This window comes from Chanodichthys erythropterus, chromosome 21 (genome assembly GCF_024489055.1).
Source record: "Chanodichthys erythropterus isolate Z2021 chromosome 21, ASM2448905v1, whole genome shotgun sequence".
NCBI lineage: Eukaryota > Metazoa > Chordata > Actinopteri > Cypriniformes > Xenocyprididae > Chanodichthys > Chanodichthys erythropterus.
The window spans coordinates 28976710-28997174 of record NC_090241.1 but is presented as its reverse complement, the minus strand read 5'-3'; positions in this window follow the sequence as shown (position 1 = coordinate 28997174).

Sequence of the window (20465 nt, the reverse complement as noted above, 5' to 3'; positions counted from 1 at the left end):
AGAAATCATTTAGGAGAAAAAAAACATGAACAATAAACTACAATGACAAACATAGATATGAGCAATCAGCATATGAATTCCAACAATGATGACAACAAAATATTCAGACAATCAGACCAGCTCTGGATGTCACAAAAATGTCAAGCTGCTCAAAGACAGAACAAAAACCCCAGCAAAAAAATAAAAGCAAATAGTTAGAATTTAAGAAAATAACAGGACAATTCAGCTGCATAATTTATTCATGCTGTGATGTATACTGGGAGTTTTGTACTATTGTTCCCAGCATTCATTGCGGCATGACAGTTTTCCTTTGATTCAACTTTGTTGAGATTCATGTGCTGATTCTTTATGTCTTTGTGTGTTTTCTTAGAATAACAATAATCATTTTTGTGTTTTCTTAATCTTCTGATTAGCTTTGTTCCATTATAAGATTTCAGTGACAGTCGGTTTTGTTCAGTTGCAAGATCTCAATCGGTTTCATTTCGTTTGCGAGATCTCAATGACAGATGGTTTCGTTCCTTTACAAGTTTTCAATGACAGTCAGTTCTGTTTCATTACGACATCACAATGACAGTCAGTTTAGTTCCTTTATGAGATTTCAATGACGGTCTTTTTTTTTTTTTTTCGGTTACAAGTTTTCAATGATGGTCAGTTTTGTTTCATTACAAGATCTCAATGACAGTCAGTTTTGTTCCTTTGCAAGATCTCAATGACAGTCGGTTTTGTTCCTTTATGAGATTTTAGTGACAGTCGTTTTTTTCGGTTACAAGATTTCATATCTGTGTTTGTCATTGTAGTTTATTATTTACTGTATGTTGCAGTAAAACAGAGATTATAATTTAAATGTATTATTATTATTATTTTTTATTTATTTATTTTTTTTGTTACTGCAAATGTGTTTGACAAACATATGAGTTAAGAGCCCAACTAATGTAAACCAATTAGCATTATGATGACTTCAGATGAAACAAACATGAGCGTTAATAAGAACTTCTGTAGATGAATGACAGAAATAAAATCAATCTGGTTAGTAATATGTGAAGCTGTAATTCTGTTTGTGGAGTTGTTTAATCCTCCTCTGCTGAGATCCAGAGAGATTTAATGTCTTCTTTTATCTTCAGCTGACTTCATCTAAGGCTGTGGCTGAAGTCAGTTGTAGCTCTTGTGTTTCTGTTTGTCTCCTGTTTCTTTTCTCTTCTTTCCTTCAGTGATTCTGCTTGTAAACAGGCTTGTTAATTCTAAGATGATTCTATAAATAATATATAAAGATTTTGTGGCTCAGATAAGGTCCAGTTCTGGTTTATGTCTTTGCTCCTGGTTGACATGTGGCATTGCTATGGCCTGCTTGTGGCTCAGATCTGGCAAACAGGAGCCCAAGTGCTATCATTCCACGTCAAATGTGGCCCAGATCATCATACCACACGTGGCAGATGTGGGCAGGATTTGTTCTGGCACAAAGCTGCTATCTGGTATTGTTTTCTCACAGGAAAGGCATCAATATTGAACAAAAACTGAAAGAAAAAAATTGTTAGATATAACTCTAGTCTCATACTGAGGGCATTTAGATTATGTGATTGTGCTGGGTTGGAACAATACCCGATATATGCACCATGACAAGGTCTTCTAATGTTCTGTATTGAGTTTTGGCAGATGTCTAGGGCCTCTGAATCAAATATGGCCATGCATGGTTTGTTGTGATCCAGTAATTTTATCATTCGAATGTCTCTTGAAGCAGACTACCCTGTTAATTGGCTTTTGCAGTACAGTCATACTGCACCTGCGTCCTGTTACATAGGGAGCACTGCTGGTTTGAAGGGTGCTTCACTGGCTGGTTGAGAGCTTTAAATAGTCTGATGTTCCTTCTTAGTGTTGAGTGAAGAGACCAGTGCCGGCTCACAGATCTAGGATGCTATGCCGCAGTATCAGCCATTATTGAAAAGAAAAACAGCCACATAAGAGTCACTCATACAGCTCAATACAAGCTATGCTCATAGCAGATGTTCCTCAAGTAGTCATCAGTCATAATGCAGATATTACATTTGAATATTAGTGATTAAAGACTTTTTCATTGATAAAATATCTAAGGTTCAAAGCTTCCTGAACGCTGCACTAAGACTTTTTCTTTCTTAATTTGCAAATGTGATTGATTCGTTTTAGTACTCTGTCGGGCTGTCGCAAGATAACATTTTAGAAAGGTTCAGTTCGTTAACGTTAATGCAGCATACTGGATATCATGAACTAACAAAATCCTTCAGCATTTATTAGGCATTTTCAACCACAGAACTGCCTTTCACTGGTTATTTTCTCTTTTTCAGACCACTCTCTGTAAACCCTGGAGATGGTTGTGTGTGAAAATCCCAGTAGATCAGGTAGATTCTGAAATACTCAGACCAGCCTGTCTGGCACCAACAACCATGCCAGGTTCAAAGTCACTTAAATCTCTTTTCTTTCCCATTCTAATGCTCATTTTGAACTTTAGTAAATCGTCTTGTCCATGTCTACTTGCCTAAATGCATTGAGTTGCTGCCATGTGATTAGCTGATAAGACACTTGCGTTAATGAGCGGTTGAAGAGGTGTACTCTGTGAAATAATATATGCACAGGTGCGTATAGTCTTTCTTTACAAAGTGACATCGCCAACTACTTGTCTGGCATGCGTAATACAGAGTTTTTAGTCATTTTCGAGGATCCGTGTGGACGGGGAAAGTTTTGATAATGTCGTCATCTGTACAAAGAAAAAACGTTTCTGTTTTTTGTACATCGTTGTTGTGTAAACATAATTTTTAGTTTTTAGCAAACTATTCCTTTAACTACACTTTAATCTCATAAAATTTCCAAAATGGAGTCAATAGGGTACCTATCATTTTTATTTCAGGGTTAACTCAGACCTCAGACCTCAGCAGGTTCAGCCTTGCTTTGGATTGGGGCAGCTCAGGTGAACCCACTGATGTCACACAAAGAGACAAAAACACAAATAAAATATTGAAGCAGAAGCAAGGTCTTACAGGTGAGGAGTATTGCTGAGGATTGTTTGAAGATTTTGCTAGACTTAGGCAAAGTACACTGAGGTTAACTGTTAAATGAATAATTTTCTGACTGTCCTGAACTTGGTGTAATGAAGAATTTTTTCATGTAACAGCGAATCGTGAGAAAGACGTGACATACATGACACGTGCTTCGCAGATCATCAGCAGGGCTTTGAACTATTCAAGAAGACATAATGAACATAGAGATTGAAACTTTCCCAGAGCTGGACACCTGCAGACAGGAAAGTTATCAATGTCACTGTAACCATGGCAGCTATGCAAAAACAATGCTGTTTTGAAACCCACAGGAAAGCAAATAAATAAATAAATAAATTACAAATGAGATCTCTATAATATCTTTTTTTTCCTCCTAGACAGAAATGATGTGAGCAAATGGAGACACTTTTTCATCACAACAGGCTAAGACTGAAAAGCAAAAACAAATAATACAAACCCAATTCCAAAAAAGTTGGGACACTGTACAAATTGTGAATAAAAACAGAATGCAATGATGTGTAAGTTTCAAATTTCAATATTTTATTCAGAATACAACATAGATGACATGTCAAATGTCAATCAAACTGAGAAAATGTATCATTTTAAGGGAAAAATAAGTTGATTTTAAATTTCATGGCATCAACACATCTCAAAAAAGTTGGGACAAGGCCATGTTTACCACTGTGTGACATCCCCTCTTCTTTTTATAACAGTCTGCAAATGTCTGGGGACTGAGGAGACAAGTTGGTTAAGTTTAGGAATAGGAATGTTGTCCCATTAATACAGGCTTCTAGTTGCTCAGCTGTCTTAAGGCTGGTTCACACTGTGCGATTTTGGCCACAATTTGGTCTTCTGAGACAAATTTTGCAAATCCTAAAAGATTCCTATAATCCTAGGACTATTAAAAATCGCTCAGTGTGAACCCAGCTTTAGGTCTTCCTCTTTAAGATGCGCCAAATGTTTTCTATGGGTGAAATATCTGGACTGCAGGGTGGCCATTTCAGTACCCGGATCCTTCTTCTACGCAGCCATGATGTTGTAATTGATGCAGTATGTGGTCTGGCATTGTCATGTTGGAAAATGCAAGGTCTTCCCTGAAAGAGATGACGTCTGGATGGGAGCATATGTTGTTCTAGAACTTGGATATACCTTTCAGCATTGATGGTGCCTTTCCAGATGTGTAAGCTGCCCATGCCACACGCACTCATGCAACCCCATACCATCAGAGATGCAGGCTTCTGAACTGAGCGCTGATAACAACTTGGGTTGTCCTTGTCCTCTTCAGTCCGGATGACATGGCGTCCCAGTTTTCCAAAAAGAACTTCAAATTTTGATTCGTCTGACCACAGAACAGTTTTCCACTTTGCCACAGTCCATTTTAAATGAGCCTTAAATGAGCCTTAAATGAGAAAACGCCTGCGCTTCTGGATCATGTTTAGATATGGCTTCTTTTTTGACTTTTTTGAGAGTTTTAGCTGGCAACGGCGAATGGCACAGTGGATTGTGTTCACCGACAATGTTTTCTGGAAGTATTCCTGAGCCCATGTTGTGATTTCCATTACAGTAACATTCCTGTATGTGATGCAGTGCCGTCTAAGGGCCCGAAGATCACAGGCATCTAGTATGGTTTGCCGGCCTTGACCCTTACGCACAGAGATTGTTCCAGATTCTCTGAATCTTTGGATAATATTATGCATTGTAGATGATGATAACTTCAAACTCTTTGCAATTTTTCTTTGAGAAACTCTTTTCTGATATTGCTCCACTATTTTTCACCGCAGCATTGGGGGAATTTTATACCCAATCATGTTGCCAATTTGCCTAATAAGTTGCAAATTGGTCCTCTAGCTGTTCCTTATATGTACATTTAACTTTTCTGGCCTCTTATTGCTACCTGTCCCAACTTTTTTGGAATGTGTAGCTCTCATGAAATCCAAAATGAGCCAATATTTGGCATGACATTTCAAAATGTCTCACATTCAACATTTGATATGTTATCGATATTCTATTGTGAATAAAATATTGAGATTTGTAAATTATTGCATTCCTTTTTTATTCACAATTTGTACAGTGTCCCAACTTTTTTGGAATCGGGTTTGTGTGTGTGTGTATATATATATATATATATATATATATATATATATATTCATTCATACATTCACATTATACATATATATATATATATATATATATATATATATATATATATATATATATATATATATATATATATATATATATATATATATAGATGTAATAAATTTAGAAATTTGATGTATAATAAATTATATATTTTAATAAAATTAACATCTTAAGTTAACAAAAAAAAAATCCTTTATAAAATTATATTATTCAATCAGAAAAATATTTCACTTTCTCTGTCTCAAAATTTCCATGGACCTTCTAGCAAACTCTTGCGAGCCCAGTTTGATAACCTCTGTTATGTCTTAATATAAATGTAATGAATTCCATGCTGATTTTTTTTTTTTATAGTAAACTGCATGAAATTCACACACTGATAGCATTGATTGTTTGCATCCGGTGAGCTGTTCTTAAAAGTCCTATGACATGCTGCTTTTTGGATGCTTTTATGTAGGCCTAAGTGGTCCCTAGCACTGTATCTGAAGTCTCTTTCCTGAAATTCAGCCTTGATGCAGAATTTCATGACATGAGAAATCCAATTTGCCTTGATCTTTTGACATATAAGAGGTCTTTGTACCATTAAAACAGCCTGCAAGTTTCATAGCTTAAAACGTCCTCCTCATTATAAACAAAGAATTTTTTAATCAAAGTTGAAAAACACAATATACAAGCAAGAGTTTGTAGATAGTTGCCAGTAGCACACCAGCTCTAGACAAACAATGACAAGTGATTATAATAGATTCTATTTGCTTTTGATTTGCTTGTGGCCAAGTGTAAGCCGTTAAGTGACTGAATGCCAGTGGGCGGGGACTATTGTGTGATGATGTATAACCATTCATTGATGTCTTGCTCTAGAGGCAGTCATATGCAAATATATTTGCCCATGTGACATCACAGGTCACCCAATATCAAAACGAGCTGTTCTTTTTTTGTTTATCCTTGTCTTTCTTTCGTCATCTTCTTATTTTCGCGAAGCATTATTTTGCTTTGCTTCAGCTATGATAAAGAGACATCCACTCTTGTATTGTGTGTTGCGGTGTAGTACGCGATTTCTTTCAGTAAGCGGTGTGTTTGTTTGGACTGTTTTCAAATATCAACAGCTTTTCTCATAAATCGCTTACTGTACCTTACTATTATTTTAACATGGAGACTAGCCATTATGCTCAATGTTTCTTTTCGGTTCAATGAAAAAACTGAATAAATTGACCAAAATATTCTTCTTCAAAATCATTTATTTATAGGAGTATTTTTGAAGTTGTTTACAACCAAGTCACCAAAATACGATGAATACACATTGAGCAAAACCGAACACACAACATTAAATCAATTAACGTTAGCTTTATTACAGTTCACATATTCTTATCACTATGTTAGTTGTTGTTGGTGTGGGTGACTTTATCCAACAAGCTATCGTAAACAAGCTAGCAAACAAGCTAGGTAACATTATAACATCGCTAAAATGGTGGACTCACGGGAAAAAGTTATCTTTTTTTTCCTTTGGTTATGACTAATTACTCAGCATCGTCTGTATTAAAGATAAAACAATCACTTCATCCGATGTTTCTGAATAAAATAGCCTTGACAACCTACTTACTGAAACGCCTCTCAACTACTATCTAGTATCTACTATCTACTACCATCCACCTGCAATGCAGAGGAAATGATTTAGCAGCTGTTTCACCACTTCAGTAGAGAATAATAACAGTTTGCCATCAACCACATAAGAATTATTTCACTTAAACAAGCCTAGACCTGTGTGAAAAGAAAAGAATTACCGTGATTTTAAAAAATGAAATGGTGTTGCCTGGATAGATGGATTGCTAGTACATAATGCTTTTGTAAAATGATTGGTATGCCATCACTTTTCAGAGATGTGGATATTTCCAGAGCAGTATGAATGAATCTGAGTGGCAATTATTGCCCTGGGACACATTTTTTGCAACTGCATAAAAACCTGTCAAGGTATTTACTGGGATAACAGCAACATTTGTCATTCAAGACGTCTACAAAAGGGGAAACTTTGAATAATGCTGTTTGAATAGAAGTTGCTTGTGATGAACTTCTGAAATAGGGAGTAAAAGTCTCATCTTTGGGATTTTTTAGTAGAAAATTCATGTTCCAAATTTATATGATGTGTACACTGTTGTTATTTAATATATATATATACATACATACATACATACATACATACACACACACACACACATATATATATATATATATATATATATATATATATATATATATATATATATATATATATATATATATATATATATATATATATATATATATATATATATATATATATATGTGTATGTGTGTGTGTGTGTGTGTGTGATTCAGACCACAGGCACAGGTACTGCTGAGTGGTCACTAAAAATGGATCAGTTCAGCATTTAAAAAAATAAAATTAATTTATATTATATTATATCACATTATATATACACATATTTATATGGACTGACACTGTTGGTTATTTTCATCTGAAGCTGCCTCTCTTGTTCCTGTTGAATAAACCATTGCATAACACATGCATACACATACATGCACTCACCCAGCTGGCTATTTCCCATGATGAATTGTAGGGTTATTTTCAGTCCTTTCTCTTGGCAGAAACACCTGGCACTGATTGAGGATCAGGTCACATTAGCACCCTAGATCAACTCATGAAGCAGGAGTCCGGGTGAGATCGAGTGCTCTGGCACTGGGAAGGCTGCTAAGGGTACTTGTCTAGGACAGCAGATGGAGGGATCTGCATATTTCTAGCACAACTGACTGTCTGGAAACTGAGAATGGACCAATAGGATTGTTTTTTTATTTCTTCTTCTTTTTTTTTTAAATTTTATAATTTTAATATTATACATGCACACTACCGGCTCTTATGCTCACCAAGGCTGCATTATTTGATTAAAAATACAGTAAAAACAGCAATATTGGGAAATACAGTTACAAAAAATAAATACTTATATACATATTACGATGACAAAAGCTGAGTTTTCAGCGGCCATTACTCCAGTCACTATAATTTTGACATGTTCCTGGATCAACATATTTTGTTGATCCTGGAACAACATTCCTGTCCGAAAATGTAGTCCTAACTGTATACCTTTTCTTATATCAGAGGGAAATGATATGTGAATAACACTGATGTAGAAGCAACATGACAAAGATTATATAATTCAAAATTCTTTAATGAATATTCCACAACACAAAACTCACTATAGAAAACAGGCAAGGTATAACAACCATGATACACTGAAGAGAATGGACAAAATTCAAATGAAACACAAGGAAATACAACAAACAAAGGGAACTAATTAGGAAACTGAACAGAATGACTAATCAAATCAGTAACCAAGGTAACAAAAAACGAAATTGACAAGCAGGGAGAAAGCAAAGACAGAAAACAAAATCAAACTGCAACTGACACCATGGTTGTAAGCCAAAACTTGACATAAACTGTAAACTTGTCCCTCAAATCTGATTGGTTGATGTTGTTGTTCCAGGATCAACAAAGATGTGATTCAGAAACATTTTTTACTTGGTGAAATCACATTCAACCATTACTCCAGTGTCACATGATCCTTCAGAAATCATTTTAATATGCTGATATGCTGATTTGAAACATTTCTTCTTATTATTAATGATGAAAATATTTTTTGCTGCTTTTTTTTTTGTGGAAATTGTGGTTGTGAAAATTTGGCTTGAGTGTTTTTTTTTGTTGTTGTTGTTGTTTTTTCTCAAGAGATTAGTACTTTTATTAATCAAGGATGCATTAAATTGAACAAAAGTGACAACAAAGAATGTTACAAAAGGTAGTAGCACTTTATTTTACAGTCCTGTTCCCCATGTACATATGTACTTATTATAGTAATTACAATAACTGGGTAATAACTAGGTACTAAACCTGAACCTACCCCTAAATCTAACCTTAACCCATGTACCTTATATTAACCAGTACTTTCTTAGGTGAGTATACATAAAGTGCAACCCAAAAGATTTCTATTTCAAATAAATTTGTTTCACTAAACTTCGTATTAATCAAAGAATCCTTCAAAAATCTATCATGGCAGTTAGCAGTTTTCAACATTGATCATAATAAGAACCATTTCTAATAATTGAGCACCAATAATAATTGATAATAATTAAGATAAAAGCATATGATTTCTAAAGGATCATTTTACACTGAAGACTCCTAATGGTTGCTGAAAATGTAGCTTTGCCATGTGTAATGATTCAACACTCGACATGGGATCCATTTTGCAAGCTTTATTAAAAGTAATCGTAGTAGTACAGGCAGGGGTCAGCATCAGCAAACACAGCAATGTAGAGCAGGCAGAAACGTGGTCAGAGACAGGCAGAGGATCAGGGCAACAAGCAAGATTCACAGTCCAGGGAGCAGGCACAGGGTCGATGGGCAGGCAGCAAAGGGTCAGGAAACGTTAAACAGACAGGAATAGCAACGGGAAAACAAACAGGGTATAAACGCTCAGAAATGACAGCCGGGGCAATAATCAAGACTTCGCGGTGAAGTGGTGTGTGTGACGGTCCTTTATAGTCCTGGTTATGAGCTGCAGCTGGGTGTGGTGATAGTGTGGTGTGCTAGGGTGGATGTGGCAACAGGTGATTGGTGTGATGTGAACATGTGACTGACAGGGAGAATTGTGGGAAGTGTAGTCCGGGGAGTGACAGGAACAGACGGTGATCGTTACACCATGACAGGTATAAATTACATTTTAAAACATATTTAAAAACTGTAATAATATTTCACAGCATTGCTGTATTTTTACTGCATTACAGTTTTTATTGTAGGCCTATTTTTGATCAAATAAATGCAGCCTTTTGCATATTCCAAAATTTTGAGCAGTAGTGTATAATTACATATAAATAATTCTATTATCATTAAGGATGAAGTGTGCAATTTTTCCAAAGGCCCAGAATATTTAGATAAGTGTGGTCTATTAAGCTCTTTTGAGCCAGTAAGCAACTAACCAAAACACCTTAGTTGTTAGTAGCAACACCCATGGCAACATGTCAGCTAGTATGGGCATGCAACAATTCTTCAACAATTTCCTTTAAAAAAAATAAAAAATAAAATATACTATAGACAAATCACAACCCTAAAATCCACCATTTTGGCATTTTTCAATGAGTCCTAACAGATTTTCAGACATTTTATATCCCAAGAATAACAAAATCACACACACTTACAACCACACAAAATCGTCTGGCAGTTGTAAATTCTGCCACCATCTTATTTGTATTGTATAAATTTACACCCACCAAAGTGTGTGTGTGTGTGTGTGTGCACACATGTGAGCATGAAGTGTTCCTGACAGTGTGCCCACTTTTAATGAGAAACACCTGGCCCTCATTCATAATGGAGGGCGGATTTCAAATTAATTTGGTGGCACTTCTGTCTGTCCTGGGTGATGTTCAACAGCTGTACAACTCCACTCTCAACTGCATAATGAATCACGCTTCCCTCTCGTTTGAACCCAGAGACAGGCTTTTCATTGTTCATCTTCTCTGGATATTGAGGGCCTCCACCTATATAATGCAACATTTTTGTCTGAAAAGTTGCTAAACATGGAGTCCGATTATAACCATGATGTCTGGAATAAATGATGCATGTCTGTGGAAATCTGCTGTTAATATAGAGTGAATGTCGCAAAACGTGTCAAGGAATGTAATACTAAGACTAAAACGGAATAATAATAATAATAAAGACAGAAATTATATTTTGCATAATCAAAATGGGTAACACTTTACATTAAGTTTCCATTTGTTAAAAGTAGTGGTAACACTTTACAATACGGTTCATTTGTTAAACATTAGTTAATGGATTAACTAACATGAACTAACAATGAGCAATACATTTGTTACTGTATTTACTAATCACTTTACAATAAGGTTTCATTGGTTAACATTAGTTAACAACTTAGGTAACTTTTGTTATTATCCTCTTTTGTATTCAACAGAAGAAAGAAATACAGGTTAGGAACAACTTGAGAGTGAGTAAATAATTACATAATATAAATTTTTGGGTGAACTATCCCTTTAAGTAAAACTGCTGCTGTGCATCTGCCCTGGTGTGTCCTTGTTCTTTGAAATACAGTTTCATGAAGAAATCAAACCTTGAGTATAATTTAAGACTGAACACATTCACAACTTCCTTACCAATCCAGACTCTAATCAAACTTTAAAGTGGAAAAAGAAATACGTGACTTATTGCATTACACGGGGCACCATCATTTTTAAAACGACTGTGAAGATGAATCATAAAAACAAGGATTGTGTCAAAAGCCTGTCTTTAATTTTTGTACACCCACCTATCCACACTCACAGTCACATACGCAGACATAGCTGCTTGTCAAGTGCTGGATTTTTCATATAGAAGAATTTCTGTGGACGTGCATGGCAATGCCACTTCAACTTCCCAAATCGTACTCTTTCTGATCTTCCTAAGCAGCTTGCTTTTGATGTCACAATGGTTATAGGTTTAAGGAGCAGGATGTCACATCTCTTTTGAGGATTTTGATGTGTTCTCCTTATCTTCTCTGCATGTTTGCATCCAATCTTTTACTGGTAATAAAAGATGTGTCATGCCTCAGCATACTGATCATGTGACCCAATGAGTGTGTATTTCTTTGAATTAGGAGGGTGTCAAGATGTCAAGGTTTGGCTGGTTAGCATGGCTGAGTTAGCTGCTGGTGGATGTCGTAACTGCTGTATAAAATCTCACTGCATAAAGCATTTTCTCCTTTGACAAGTATAAATAATAATAATAATATTTTGGGGCATTTCCTCTGAGAGAGCAAGGGGGGCAGTGTTTTCTCAAAAAAAGGATGATAAAATAATCGATATTACAAAAATAAAACAATGCAAATTGTGGCGACCAGAGCAGGCGAGAGCCATGAGGGAACAGCACGAGGCCGGTGACGCAAGTGATGACGAGGTGGGGAGGCGCACCGCCCTTGAGTCTCTCACGGAGGAGCTCCGGTAGCATAAAAGGAGGAGCGACGACCGTGAAGAATGAGACAGGACCAGGCCTGGATATTATTTTATGTTTTATTATGTTTGTGTGGCCGGCAGACGTCCGCGAGGGTCTGCCGGCATTATTTTCGTTATTAAAGTTACTTATTAAAGTTTTGTTGAATGTTCGCCGGTTCCCGCCTCCTTCTTCCCATATTTACGAACTGCGTTACATTGTTGCTGAAACCCGGGAGGAAGGAGGGACATGCTGTCGGAGAGCCCTCGCTGCTGAGGGGGATCGCGGTGCTGTGGAGTTCGGGCAGCGCGGGAGTGAAGACCGCAAGAGGTCTGGTGGTGGTGGTGCTGGAGCCTAGTGAAAGGTGGGACGGAGACCAGGATGCCGTGTTCCTGGGATGAGGTGGGGTGGCTGCCGTCCAGGAGGGAGTGGAGGAGTCGCCGCCGTCCGCTGTGGGCTGAAACCTGCTGCCGTCTGCCATGAAGGGGAGAAGCAGGGGACGGGGGACTCGCTGCCGGCTGCCCTCAGCCGGAGGAGCCATCGCCGGCTGCCAGGAGGCGGTTGAGGATCGGGCCGTCCACCGAGTGTCCAGTGCCACCGCATGGCACCGCGAGGAAGAGCCTCTTGGCAGGCTGAGGACCGAGCGGCAGTGTGTCTGGGAACCGGACCCAGATTTTTCTCAGTTTTGTTGAATGTTCGCCGGTTCCCGCCTCCTTCTTCCCATATTTACAAACTGCGTTACACAAATATTACAAAATGTGTAAAAGTCACTCATTTTTATAAAGTAACACTGTCCAACAGTGACACCTGCAGGTAATATTAAAGTGGGAGGCTTGCCTCCCCTGATCCCATTAACTTATAACAGCCCCCCTAAAGCGTGTGGTGGGTTTGGTGGGGGTAATTTAGAATGAATGGGGAAAAGAGGAGGCAATGTGTCCATACTGCTATGCTTGGATATGATTGGTTATGATTGGATATGATTGGTTTGTGCGAGAAATCCTACCTCTTGTTTTCGTGTGCATTCTCGAATCGGCCTGAATAAAGACAGTGATGGTGTTAATTATTAAAAAGTAAGTAAACACTCAGCCACTTACATATCCCTACTGTATGTCATTTCAAAATTAAACTTGAAATTGCCTGAAAACATAACAGCTGTGGGTTTTTTTTTTTTTGTGCGCAATCAATTAGATGCATTTTTATTATATATATAATTTAAAAAAAAAATACATTTACTTGTTTGTTTTTTAAAGCCATGCCAGCTTCCAAATCTACATCCAGTTTATTCTGAAATGCATTGTGCAGATGGATCTGGCTCACAGAAAGATCTGTTAACTCACTCTGTATGTTCTCTGCCCATCTGTGATTTATTGGTTTCAAAATTCTGGCTCATGTCATGTAAGTTTATAATATCCTGTTTACATCCTAGAATATAGATGTTCAGAGATTTCTGACATGAAAGCTTTGCTCTACAAATCTCTGTGACTCAAACATCTAAAGTACAGTGGTCATGAGGGGCACAAGACACCCACATTAGTGAAGCTGATTCATAATCTGTTGTAGAAAAAGATAGTTCTCAAACATGAAGCAAGAAATTACATTAAATCACTTTTTTTAGGTGAATAAGCTTGAGCATAACTAGAGATTTAGAATCGATTTAATTAATAGGCCAGTCATTTTTGATGGGGAACACCAAATTAAGCAAAGGATTTTCAACACAGCATAAGGGTTAACACCAACTTAAGGATAATAGCGTTAATACTAAAAATAACACAAACCTGGGTAGCTGTCGATAAAGGGGTATTTAAGCCTTACTGATGTAGTTCTGGGGTTATACAAGAAAAAAGTATTGTGAATATAATTCTGATTTTTCTCAAGAAAGCTTATTAAAGCTTAAAGCTTTGATTTTCAATGCCATAGCAGATAAGCTTTGCAATGCTTTGTAACTCCATCTCTGTGATTAAATGGCCACATTGAAGGTCAATACAGCATTAACTGGAAGTTATTGCACAAAATCATTTCCAGGCCTTTATATACATTTGATGTACCTTTCTTTCCCCCCACATTGCTGATAAAATAACCATTTCAAACCATTTCTTCATGTTCACAATGGTTATTTATCCAGTATGTCTAAGAAATGACCTCCCCAATTCAGCCGCAAATACCGTCATGACAAAATTTCAACCTGTTGGCCTGAGATACCAATCAGAGCCTTCGTTGTTATTTCAGCTAGAAGAGCGCAGTAATCCCCAACTCTACTCAGAAAGGCCATAATGACTGCGAGCATCATTCTGTGAGTTCCTCAAAATCCTGGTTTTGTGATGAAATGACTTTGCGAAAGTACTTACAAGAAGCTTACACCAAGCAAAGCATCAGTGAAGCACTAAACACAACCCCTTTGTCTCTATAAAGGATTACACAAGCCAGTGATCTCAGCCCAGAATGTTCCTGAGATGCGTGAAGAGGCTCTGGATAACACGGCTGCTTTCCTGAGTCTCTATTTGGGAGCATCAGTGTTCATGTTACACCCACTATAGATTACTATAACTAGAAGTTAAGTGTTGCCTAGTACCACTGGTGGTACAGTCCCAGCTAACAAAAAGGAGTTGTCAGAACGTTTTGTTAACATTCTCTTTAAGTTACGAAAACGTTATTTTGAAATGTTTTCTAAACGTTCAAAACGTCCAGTTTTTTTAATGTATCAAGAATGTTATTTCTTGGTTTATGTTAACGTTTGATGAACATTCCATTCTATCATTTTGGAAATGTTTTTTTCTAACATTTACATAACTTTTACATAACGTTAGTGAAAGTCATGGAAATGTTCCCTGTTAGCTGGGGTACTCATTTCAGATCAATATATAATATTAAAACTGCTTTGTGCATCTGAGATTTCTGAAATTTTGTGGGATAAGCTGTTGAGCATATAGTCACTTTATATATTTTATTTTGGAATATTGATATTAATTAAAATAAAGAGACATGTTAGAGTATATACACACACACACAACAGTTCATTCTGGTTTTTGAATGTGACTGCGCTTGCTGCAACTGTCATGGCGGTCAAGCAAGTCCACCATTTTTTTTTACAAATACTACTGTTGCTGTGTCACAGAATGTAGTTTTAATTTTTTTTTTTTTTTTTTTTTTTTTTTTGTTAAAGCAGAATATAGTTATTGAGACCTCAAAAATGTGCCTCATATATAAACATAGTGCCTATTTTACAATTTGTATAGATGCTTTTGGAGATGTGAGCTCCAGGTTGTCAGCGGCCATTCAGAGTTCATATACCTGCCGATAACAGTTTAATCTCTGCCACTGGCTCTTATGTAGATAGTGGTTAAACTTGAGATAGAATTCTTTTGGGCTATATCAAATGGGCAATCTTTGGTCTTATTAATCTATTACCTGTTCCAGAGCAAACAGATTTGGGTTAATCAGAAGTGGTGAAAATTTACGTCAGATACGGGTTTATGAATTAGGTGTGGCAAAATGGTTCGACAGCACCACCTACAAAATTTAAATTAAGCGCCTTTCACGCTACGTTTCGCATACAGGTATGAAATTCGCTAGACACATGTAACAGCCCAATAAATCCAAAAAATGTCCCTGGGTGCAAAATCTCAAAATCCAACAGAAAGTGAGATATTTTGAATTTTCTCTGCAAAATTTTTGCAGTTTTTGCCATTTCCAGACGTTGTACTTTAACTCCTTCTAGAGCTTTAATCAGAAAAATGTCATATTTGGTTAGTCTAATCTAAAGGCCTTGGTGACATTAAATTGTGAAGATCTTGAGTTTTCATCCATTTCATCCATTCCCAGAACATTATTCTTCATTCATTCATTCATTTACTTTATAGCACAACTAAACACAACAAGAGTTGACCACCGTGCTTTACAGAGTAATAGTCTAGAATACATGAAAGAACGTTATTATAAGGTTAATCTAGAGTTCCCAAAACGTAAATTTTTGGTTCCCAGAACATTATTCTAATGTTAATCTGTTAATTTAATGTTCTCATAATGTTATTCTAACGTTGTTCTAATGTTATTCTAACATTAATCTAATGTTACCAGAACATTAGTTTTTGGTTGGAATAACGTTATTCTAACATTAATCTAACCTTCCCAGAATGTTATCCTAACATTAATCTAACCTTCCCAGAATGTTAGTTTTTGGTTTGTATAATGTTATTCTAACATTAATCTAATATTCCCAGAATGTTATTCTAACGTTAATCTAACCTTCCCAGAACGTTATTCTAATGTTAATCTAACGTTCCCAGAATGTTATTTTTTTGGTTGGAATAATGTTATTCTAACATTAATCTAATGTAGAATGTTCACTTTTGGTTTGTATAATGTTATTCTAACATTAATCTAACCTTCCCAGAATGTTATTCTAACATTAATCTAATGTTCCCAGAATGTTATTCTAACATTAATCTAACCTTCCCAGAACGTTATTCTAATGTTAATCTAACGTTCCCAGAATGTTAGTTTTTGGTTGGAATAACGTTATTCTAACATTAATCTAACATTCCCAGAATGTTCATTTTTGGTTTGTATAACGCTATTCTAACATTAATCTCACATTCCCAGAAGATTATTCTAATGTTAATCTAACCTTCCCAGAATGTTATTATTTTGTTTGTATAATGTTATTCTAACATTAATCTAATGTTCCCAGAAGGTTATTCTAACGTTAATCTAACAATCCCAGAATGTTAGTTTTTGGTTTCTATAACGTTATTCTAACATTAATCTAACGTTCCCAGAACGTTAATCTAACGTTAATCTAACATTCCCAGAACAATAGTTTTTGGTTTCTATAACGTTATTCTGAAGTTAATCTAACTTATGGTTAGCCAGGAAAGTTTTCTTAATATTCCCAAAACGTTATTCTAACGTGAGTCTAATGTTATTCTAACATTAATCTAACGTTCCCAGAATGTTAGTTTTTGGTTTGTATAATGTTATTATTCTCTTCTTATAATGTTAGTATAACATTTATATTACATTTACATTTAGTCATTTAGCAGATGCTTTTCTCCAAAGCGACTTACAAATGAGAAATAGAAGAATCAATCAAATCAACATGAGAACAACAGTATGTAAGTGCTGTGTGAAGTCAGTTACGTCAGTAAAGTGTTCGTAGTTTATTTATTTTTTATATATAAATACACAAATGGATGGAAGAAGAGTAGAAATCAAGGTAAGTGCTACTATTACTGGGTCAAGTGCTGACGAAAAAGATATGTCTTTAGCACTTTTGAAAATGGCTAAAGACTCAGCTGCTCAGATAGAGTTTGGCAGGTCATTCCACCAGCCAGGAACAGACCCGGAGAAGGTCCGTGAGAGCGATTTTGTGCCCCTTTGTGATGGCACCACAAGGTTCACTTGCATAACGCAAGTTTGATAAGTTTGATAAGTCTGAAGTAGTGAGTTAAGGTATAGCGGTGCAGAGCCAGTGGTCGTTCTATAGGCAAACATCAGAGCCTTGAATTGGATGCGAGCAGCTATTGGCAGCCAATGCAGACTGATGAAGAGAGGAGTGACGTGCACTATCTTCGATTCGTTAAAGTCCAGTCTTGCTGCAGCACTCTGGATCAGTTGTAGAGGCCTGACAGTGCATGCTGAAAGGCCAGCCAAGAGAGCATTACAATAGTCCAGTCTGGATAGAACAAGATCTTAGACAAGAATTTGTGTGGAATGCTCTGATAGGAAGGGTCTAATCTTCCTGATGTTGTACAAGGCAAATCTGCAGGACCGAGTACCAATATGATCTGTGAAGTTTAAACAATCATCCATCACACTCCAAGGTTCCTGGCTGTCCTGGAAGGAGTAATGGTTGACGACCCAAGTTGAATTGAAAGGTTATGAAGAAGTGTTGGGTTGGCACCGACCACAAGCAGTTCCATTTTTGCAAGGTTGAGTTGAAGGTGGTGGTCCTTCATCCAGGCAGAAATGGCTGTCAGGCAGGCTGCGATGCGACCAGCAACTGTTGAATCATCTTCTTGGAATGAGAGGTAGAGTTGTGTGTCATCAGCATAACAGTGATAGGAGAAACCGTGTTAGTTTTTGGTTTGTATAACGTTAATCTAACATTCTCATCATGTTATTATAATGTTTCCAGAACGTTAGTTTTTGGTTCCCAGAAGGTTATTTTGTTAAGGTCTATATGCCAATAGTTAGTCATAGCGCCACCTGCTAACAACAGGAAATGGCATGCTTTGCACTATAATTCACTCCCAGAAACACAATGCATATGCCATGAAGTACTAAACATGCTAGAAACATGTTAAATCATGCAACACTTGGCTAGGTGCTAATGTATGCGATTAATGCACGAAACAGGAAGTTGTTGTAACTCAGGCATACAATGATCGATCTGCTCCAAACTTCACGTTTGATAATAGTCCTGGCCTGAAGACATCTACCTCACAATATTCAGTAATAGTCAAAGCGCCACCTGCTGGCAGCAGGAACTGTGGTGCATCAAAATTATACTGCCATTTTTCTCCTCTATTTATCTGCTTAAATGAATATCACCCACTGTTCAGTTTTCCTAAGGCCACCAGATGGCGGTAAGCCCAGGTGCAGGACCCTTTCATTGCTGCTTGCAGCTTTAATTTCCTATTGTCTATTATTATGGCTATTGTTGTTAATTTAAATATAATTGTTCAATAAACATTATTTTATACATATAATATTTCGTATTTGGTATTGAGAAAGGGTCTGTTAGTGATTGCGATTTTGACTTAAGTGAAAGTTACATTACATTGTCATGGGAAAGCCTCTTAACTTTTCAAAGGACAAAGATATCGCTTTCAGTTGACATTCAAATATTATACTATGGAAGAATGAATGCTATATCAAATTCATGTAATACACTTTTAGTCGATCTCTCTCTCATACCATAATAGTACTCTACATAATACAATAAGCTTCAATGAAGCAACTTTGTTACTAGTTCTAAAGTGACGTTTTAGAATTAGTAACGGAGGCTTGGGATCAACTGTTAAACTGTCAGCTTGAGATTTGAATCTGTGGCAAAAGGAAGTAGTTCTGCACAAAAGAGGGTTTTTAAAGACACTGCTTTGTTGTTTCTTATTCATTTATCCATTTACCTATGGCTGAATCGCATATAGACCACTTGCTATATTGACATTGCTTATATATGGAACATGTCTCTCAGTCTTTAAAGGGATAGTTCATCCAAAAATTAAAATTCTGTTATCATCACCCCCTTGTAGTTCCAAACCTGCATGACTTTCTTTCTTCTATAGAAGAACACGAAAGAAGATACTTTGAAGTATGTTGGTAACCAAACCGTTTTGGTTTTTCTAAATCAAAGCACATGGCCTAAAAAGGGCTGAGAACCACTGGCCTAGTTAGAAAATAACAGCATGTTGCCAAAGTTGTTGCTGAGTGAACTGACTTGTATAAAAGGACTTTGGTTATTTTCATGCAAACGCATGCAATATTTACCTGTTAATGGTTATACTTTTGAAAAAGTCTGACAACTGCATATCCAGGACTCTGACAAATATTTCAGTTACGGTCAGATTAAAATTCATCACAAAGGCAATTAACTGTCCATCTGTGAACAGACTAAGTGATTCAAGCCTGATTTTTCCAATACCAAATCTTTTATGATCACTGAAATTGTTTTCACCTTTCTTAGGGTAAAGATATCTTTGAGTTTCTATACATATATACCACACAGCTACACAGATTGAACTGCTTTGCGAGACCATCAAGTAACACATTCTCCATCAGAGATAAAACAAATTAGATTGAGAAATGATGAGATTAATTGCAATATGTATGTCCCCATTCTCATTATATAAAAGAGTGGTTAGAGGGTTTATTTGGATTCCCACAGCAAAGCAGATAAGTACAGCTGAAGGACAAGGACATTGTGTCTTGTGCTCGCCATAGAGAACAGGTGTCATTTCTTAGCTGTTAGACAGTTCGTAAAAGCATGTTTGATTCTTTAGGCTGTATTGAAGAATTTGCATTCTGTCTTGATCAATCAGAGAAATTAAGAAATGACTGCAGCTAATTACAATCCTCCTATTCCTTTCAATTGCACAATGGATTTAGTTAAGGTAAATGCATTACAGAATAGCACAGACATGAATGCAGAATACTAAACAACAACTTCACCGTGCAAGTCAATACAGCACAGCAATTCTTCAGCAGCTTTAATGTATGCAGGGCTCGTCATAATGCAGTCCAAGGCATTAACCAGCCTTTTAGCCATAGTCACGAGCACATTTTATGGATTCTGTTGGGAAGTGTTC